The following is a 6,743-nucleotide window of genomic DNA, read 5'->3' on the forward strand; positions in this document are numbered from 1 at the left end:
GTCGACGTTTCGACGATCGTACGAAAAAAAAATGAAAAATTTATGCATGACCAATTGGAGAAATAAGAAGAAAAAAAAAAAAACAGAAAAAAGGAGAAAAAAAAGAAACAAATTAATCTCCGACACGAGCGTGTCGATCGTTCATAAACACGAGTGAAATTTCACGAGTGTTACCTGACATTAATATTTTTTATACTTTCTATATCGATTGATCGAAAATAATTGTAATTAAAATTTTAATAATAGATATTTACAATAACCGTAATGATATTTTGAACGATTTTTTTCATATTAACTTATGATAGTATTTAATTTAAAATGATTCTTGCGAACATATTTAATCATTTGATAATCTACACACATACACACAAAATATTTACATTCGGTTATTCATCGATAGTAAGAAGGTATCAAAAGAATGTTAAATATATATATATATATATATACAAAAAATGATATATAAATCATTTCATGTCCATTATGATTCTTATCAAATCTTATTATTTCATTTAAAAGTCATGATAATTTAATGTATTTGACAAATAAAAAGAAATAGATGAAAAAATATAAGAAAATATCGATTTCTGTAAACAATAGTTTGTAACATTTTATATGGACTAAACTCTGTATGTCCTTTGAAAATTTCGGGTTATACGTTATTAGGCCGTAATTTAAAGCGCGTCGATCGTACGATTAGAGCCGAGACTAACGTACCATTATTTTACAACTTGGCTCACGACCAGCTGACCCGACTAGCTTATCCATCCAGCCATCCAACCATCCAGACAAGCCGTCCAGCCAGCCAACCAGCCCGTTGAAGTTATGGACGGCGACTTCTTTCATTTCTGCCCTCTTCCACGTACATACATATATTCGTTATTTCATTTCGGAGATCGAAACTTTTACACCCCACTACTTTAATTTTTCTTTTCTTTTTCGAGGATAGTCGTAGAAATTTTATTTTGAAAGAGTCAATGTACTAATGGACACGCACATTCGTAAATAAATATACATAAGATATTCATGTATCTCTATCTTATAAAGGATTATTCGATTTTTTTTGAGCGTGAATAAGAGAGAAAGAAAAAGAGAGAGAGAGAGAGAGAGAAAGAGAGAAAGAGAGAGAGAGAGAGAAAGAGAGAGAGTATTTTTCGGTAGTAATCTACTATGAAATACGACTTTTGAAATAAAATAGAGTTATGCGATGGTCTTCATAAAGATTTAAAAAATGTGACGTCGATGTAAAAATACTATAATAATAATAAATACAACAGGCGAAATTTTAATAAAATATATAGAGTGTCATAAAAATGTATCTATATTATTTGCAAATAAATAATAAGACCGAAAAGAATGTTTTTCTTTTCTTTCGGTTTTTGAAAAATAATGAAGAAATATGATATCAATAGATTTATTTAAAAGCATTCGTTTCAATTAAAAATATTATTGTTCAATTTTTGTTCATTGATATTAATAACTATATACTTATTATAAAAATGAGGAGAAAGCAAGGAAGAAAAAAGCAAGAAAAAAATAAAAAAAGAAAAAAAGACAAAAAGAAAACGCAAGATAGACAGAAAGAAAGTATATCGTGGTCTTCATAAAGATTTAAAAAGTGTGATGTAGATGTAAAAATACTCCCCGAAATATTATAAATTCGTATTCGGAAAATTATCATAAAAAAGTATTTAATTAAACCATAACTACTTCTTTTTTCATTTTAGTAAGAAAAATGAAATAATAATAATAATAATAATAATAATAATAATAATAATAATAATAATAATAATAATAATAATAAAAACAAGAAAACAAATTTTAATCAAATATACGGGATGTCACAAAACTGTTTTTATATTTTTCGCAAATACATAATAAAAACGAAAAGAATCTCCCTCTTTTTTCTGATCTTGAACTAAACAAATATGATATTAATAGATTTGTTTAAAAGCCTTTATTTCAATTTTAAATTTTATCGCTCAGTTTTTTTCATTGATATGAATGACTATATATTTATTATAAAAAGAAGGAGAAAACAAGAAAGAAAAAATGTAAGAAAAAAAGGAAGGAAGAAAGGAAAAAAAAGAAAACGAAAGAAAGAAAGAAACAGCACGATGCATTCTCACTGCAAAGCAACGTGGAATAGAATTTATTGGTATAGGCAAAGGTACATCGCGTCGGTAAGTTTTTGAAGTCGCTGAACTTCGTTGCTTTCGCCATTCGACTCGCCAGTAAACTACGACTCGTCTCGCGAGCGTGACAGAAAGGTGGAAAAGGATTGAGACGGAAACGTGCAGGATGGAAAGGACTTGCATTAAAAAGTCAACGTTTCTTCGTACATTTAAAACGAATCTTTTGCGAATCCTTTCCCTTTTTCTATTTTCTTTGTTTGTTTTTTCTTGTTCTTTTTTTGTTTTTTTTTCCTAGGAATTTAAAATCTATACTTATATATATATATATATATATATATATATATATATATATATATATATATATATATATATATAAAGGTCGATTAGATATAATTAAATTAAGGGGGAGTTAAATATTATGTTTGTTACGAGTAATAGAAAAGAAAATTTTCATGATTACATGATTTCGTGATTTTATGATTCCGTGATTTTATGATTTCATGATGTGTTAAATATTTTAAAAGGACGAAATGAAATATTCTACTTTTCAGTTAAATATGAGTATCCGAATTTAATGATTTCTAGTTTCTATTTTTCTAAAACATCTTGATATAATATTATAGCGATAAATTTATTTTTAATTATTTCTAATTTTTTCTTAATTATTTTTGATAATTAACATATGATTAGATTCGATATTGTATAGTATCTTTTTCGTATATTATATATATATATATATATATATATATATATATATATATATAAAATTATTCAATATATATATATACATAATATTTATTATATATATATATATTTTTATATATATATTAAGGGCTTATTGAATAATTTTTTTGTTAGGAACAATAGAAAATATATATATATATATTAAGAAAAGTCTGATATTTTTTAGTTTTATTTTTATTTATTTTTTTTTTTATGCAGTCTAATATTCAGATAATTATAGTAATAAACATTTATTTCAAATTATTTTTAATCTTTCACGTATAATTAAATTCGATATATATATATATATATATATATATGTGTGTGTGTGTGTGTGCGTGTGCGCGCGTGTGTGTGTGTGTGTGTGCATATATATGTATACGTATGTTGATTATAAATTAAGAATCTATTGAATAACTCCTCTGTTAGAAACAATAGGGAAAAAAATATATTAAAAATAATTTCGTGAAGTGTAAAATATTCTAAGAGTACAGAACAAAATACTCGACTTCCGAAAAGTTCAATAATTTTTAGTTTCTCTTATGGAACACTATTTTTATTCTTTAATTAACTGTTTCAATCTATTATTCTAAAAGAAATTATAAAAACAAGTATAGGCTTAAAGTTAAATATTAATAACATGTATAATTATATGATCAATAATTATATATACTTTTAAATATAAACAATTTTAAGAGGCTGTGAAAAAATGAAGAACATATAAAACAATCTTTCAATGAATAAATTTAAGTATGAATTAATTTTAATATTATCAAGGCTATTCATTGAAAAGAAAAATTTTTGAATTTAATTTATCATAACAAATAAAAAATAATAGTTTATTTAATTCAATAAATGTTTAAAGTGTCCATTATTTCTTTGTATGCACAGTCAATAATAATACGTTAGTAGTTTGTTAATATTTGTATTCATATAATACAAAAAATAATTTGTATTTGTTTAAAAATAATTTATATTTGTATTTGTATAATCTAATTAAATGTTACAATTATACATTTGGTGAGATTGATTAACGTCGTTTATAATTTTCGCGTGTAATTCTTAGAAATTTCAGTTTCACTAAGATTAGTATTACCGTTTTTGTTTATATAGCATATCATGCTTTAATATCTCCTTAATTATTACCTTTAGGTGTGTATACTTGTCTAATTATTTTTTTTAAGATAATCATTCAAAATAAGTGATTAATTATAAAAATACAGAGAGTTTCATAATAAACATTAAAAATCATTGAATTTCCGATTTAATCTAAAGTCGAATGTTTTATTTCGTTATCTTAAAATATTTTATCTATGAAATCATAAAACTTTTCTTAATAGATATCTATTCTATTGCCTCTAACAAGCAAGATATTTTAACAGGATTTTAATTTATAAATCAACCTGTGTTACATATATGTGTGTGATCTGTATAAAGTGTTAGAAACTATCATTTAATGAAATCAATTTTTCTTTTTTTACATTAAATGGATATAAATAAATAAATAAATAAATATATATACGTAAAATTATAAAAAAACATTATTCTCATATAATGAAATATACATTACATATTGTTAATTAAATTATTAAAAAATATATAAATAATTCGTAAACGTATAATAACACATTTTTAAACTAAAATTTAAAAATTTAATTTTACGTGATATTTTTAGGAACTAAGAAAGGAGAAAAAAAAAGTAAAATAACTAAAGACCGAGAAATATGTTGTTTAAAGAGAAAAAAAATAAATAAATATGGCTTATTTTCTTTTTGTTCCGTTTTTTTTCTTTTCTATGGAAGATGTCGAATAAATAGAAACTTGAAAAAAAGAAAATAAGAAAATCTAAGAAGAAGATGACGATGTAAAGAGAAATTAATCGTGAACGAATAAACCAGTGTCTTAAATGTAGATACGAATGAGGTAACCTTGAAGAACAGTATGATAACAAGAATACATGTTATGCTGACAAAGCATCCACTGGATGTAATCAGACTTACCTACATTGCAAGAATCACCGACGGACTTCTTCGAGTAAAAATAAGCACGTGATTCGTCGTCGTCGTCGTCGTCGTCATCGTCGTCGTTGTGAGTCTATCATTGCGATTAATATTTCTTCTCTTTCTTTCTTTCTTTCTTTCTTTCTTTCTTACGATCACAAAAAATATTGTTTCCATAAAACATTGTCATTAAACGCGTGTAAGTATATATATATGTGTACCTGTATGTATTAATGAAAACGCGTATCATGAAGTATGTATATATGTATATGTAATGTATATATTTGTATACAACATTTTGTTTGTAACAAGTAAATGTGTATGATTACGTTCGGATTATGTTTTCCATTTTGTCTGTTTGCTTTCCTTTTTTTTTGGTATTTTCAACATTGACGCCCAATGTTTACGATGATCTCACGAAATGCAACGTTTCCGTAAAACAAAGTTACTGAGTAAGTATGTATATATCTCGTGTCCTGCTCTTTCCATTATCGTATATATATAATATATATATTATATATATATTATATATATATATATATATATATATGTTTTAACAACAAATATCAGGAAGTGTAACATATATTTTTTCTTTTTCTTTTTATAACAAACTGATGTTGGATTACAGTTATCACGTTTTCTTTCCTTTTTTTTTTATAACTGATGATTATTAAATTATACATATATATATATATATATATATATTATATATTTATATATTTTATATGTATATATTATTTCTTATTATTCATTGGATATTAATCGAATTGAATATTGCATTAAGTATTGCTTATAAAAATATAATTTTGTAATTTGTAATAATTTAGTGACAAAGACAAAGGAAAACTCAAATAGTTTAGAAAAAAATATTTTTAATTTCAAAAAAAAAAAAGAGAAAAGAAAAGATATTCGTAGGAAAAGAAAGATTTTCCAGTGAAATGAAAGAAGAAAAAAAGATAAATAAAAAAATAAATAAAATCAAAAAAGGAAATGTTTCGCGACGAATTGAATATATATATATATATATATATATATATATATATATATATATAAAAGTTTGAAGGGTTAGAAGATGAGATTACGATGACGTTTCTCGCTTACAAAGCCACCGGCATGCGCTACGAAAATCTCGCGTGGTAGAGCGGGCCACATCGAGAGAGTCTCGATGGTCCACGTCGTCTTGAAGCTCGTTACCCGTGACGAACCGACGCGTTTCTACCTTAGAGTCCACCCTTTATATTTCGTTATTTATTTTTTCTTTTTTTATTCCTTTTAGTTCTTTTTTCACCTATACCTTTCCTCTCTCAGACTTGTTCTAAAAATTTCTTCTCCTTCTTCTTTTTCTTTTTTTTTTTAACCTTCCAAGTATATTCATTAATTAAGTTATGTACTTGGAGCTTTTATCAGAATATATTCAATTATTATTATTATTATTATTATTATTATTATTATTATTATTATTATTATTATTATTATTGCGAAATTTGTAAAAATGTCAATGATATAAAAAAGAAAAAAAGAAAAAAAAAAGAGAAAAATAATAATGAGATAAATACGCATACTAAAAATATACTTTTTTTTTTATCGAGCGTATCTTTTTATTATAATATATCTTTTTTTATTTTAATCTATCTTTTTAATATCAAGTATTCATATCACTTAGAAATTACATATAATAATAATATATATGTAAAGAAAATATATTTTTTTAAGTTAGATTTGTCGCGCTTCTCATGTCCCGCCCTTTGATTGACTTTTGTTATTTACAAGTCGAGCCATTAAGTTTTTGAAGAAAAATTAGAAAATAGGACCTATGCACGAGAGATTATTAAGAAGTTTCATAAAGAATACATTAAATAAAATTTAAATAGTGAATAATAAACGTAAA

At 24.2% G+C, this 6,743-nt stretch overlaps 1 protein-coding gene across 3 annotated transcripts in view; it reads right to left on the reverse strand.

Moving 5' to 3' along the window:
• LOC124953296 (single-minded homolog 2) overlaps positions 1-6,743 on the reverse strand; it is a 39,355-nt gene that overhangs the window by 25,615 nt on the left and 6,997 nt on the right. Inside the window, exon 2 of one of the 3 annotated variants that reach the window (XM_047504478.1) lies at positions 4,856-4,991. The exons of the other annotated variants lie outside the window; for them this stretch is intronic. The gene's annotated coding sequence lies outside the window, so the exon portion shown is untranslated. The remainder of the gene's footprint in view (positions 1-4,855; positions 4,992-6,743) is intronic. 3 annotated transcript variants of the gene reach the window in all.

This window comes from Vespa velutina, chromosome 12 (genome assembly GCF_912470025.1).
Source record: "Vespa velutina chromosome 12, iVesVel2.1, whole genome shotgun sequence".
Lineage (NCBI taxonomy): Eukaryota > Metazoa > Arthropoda > Insecta > Hymenoptera > Vespidae > Vespa > Vespa velutina.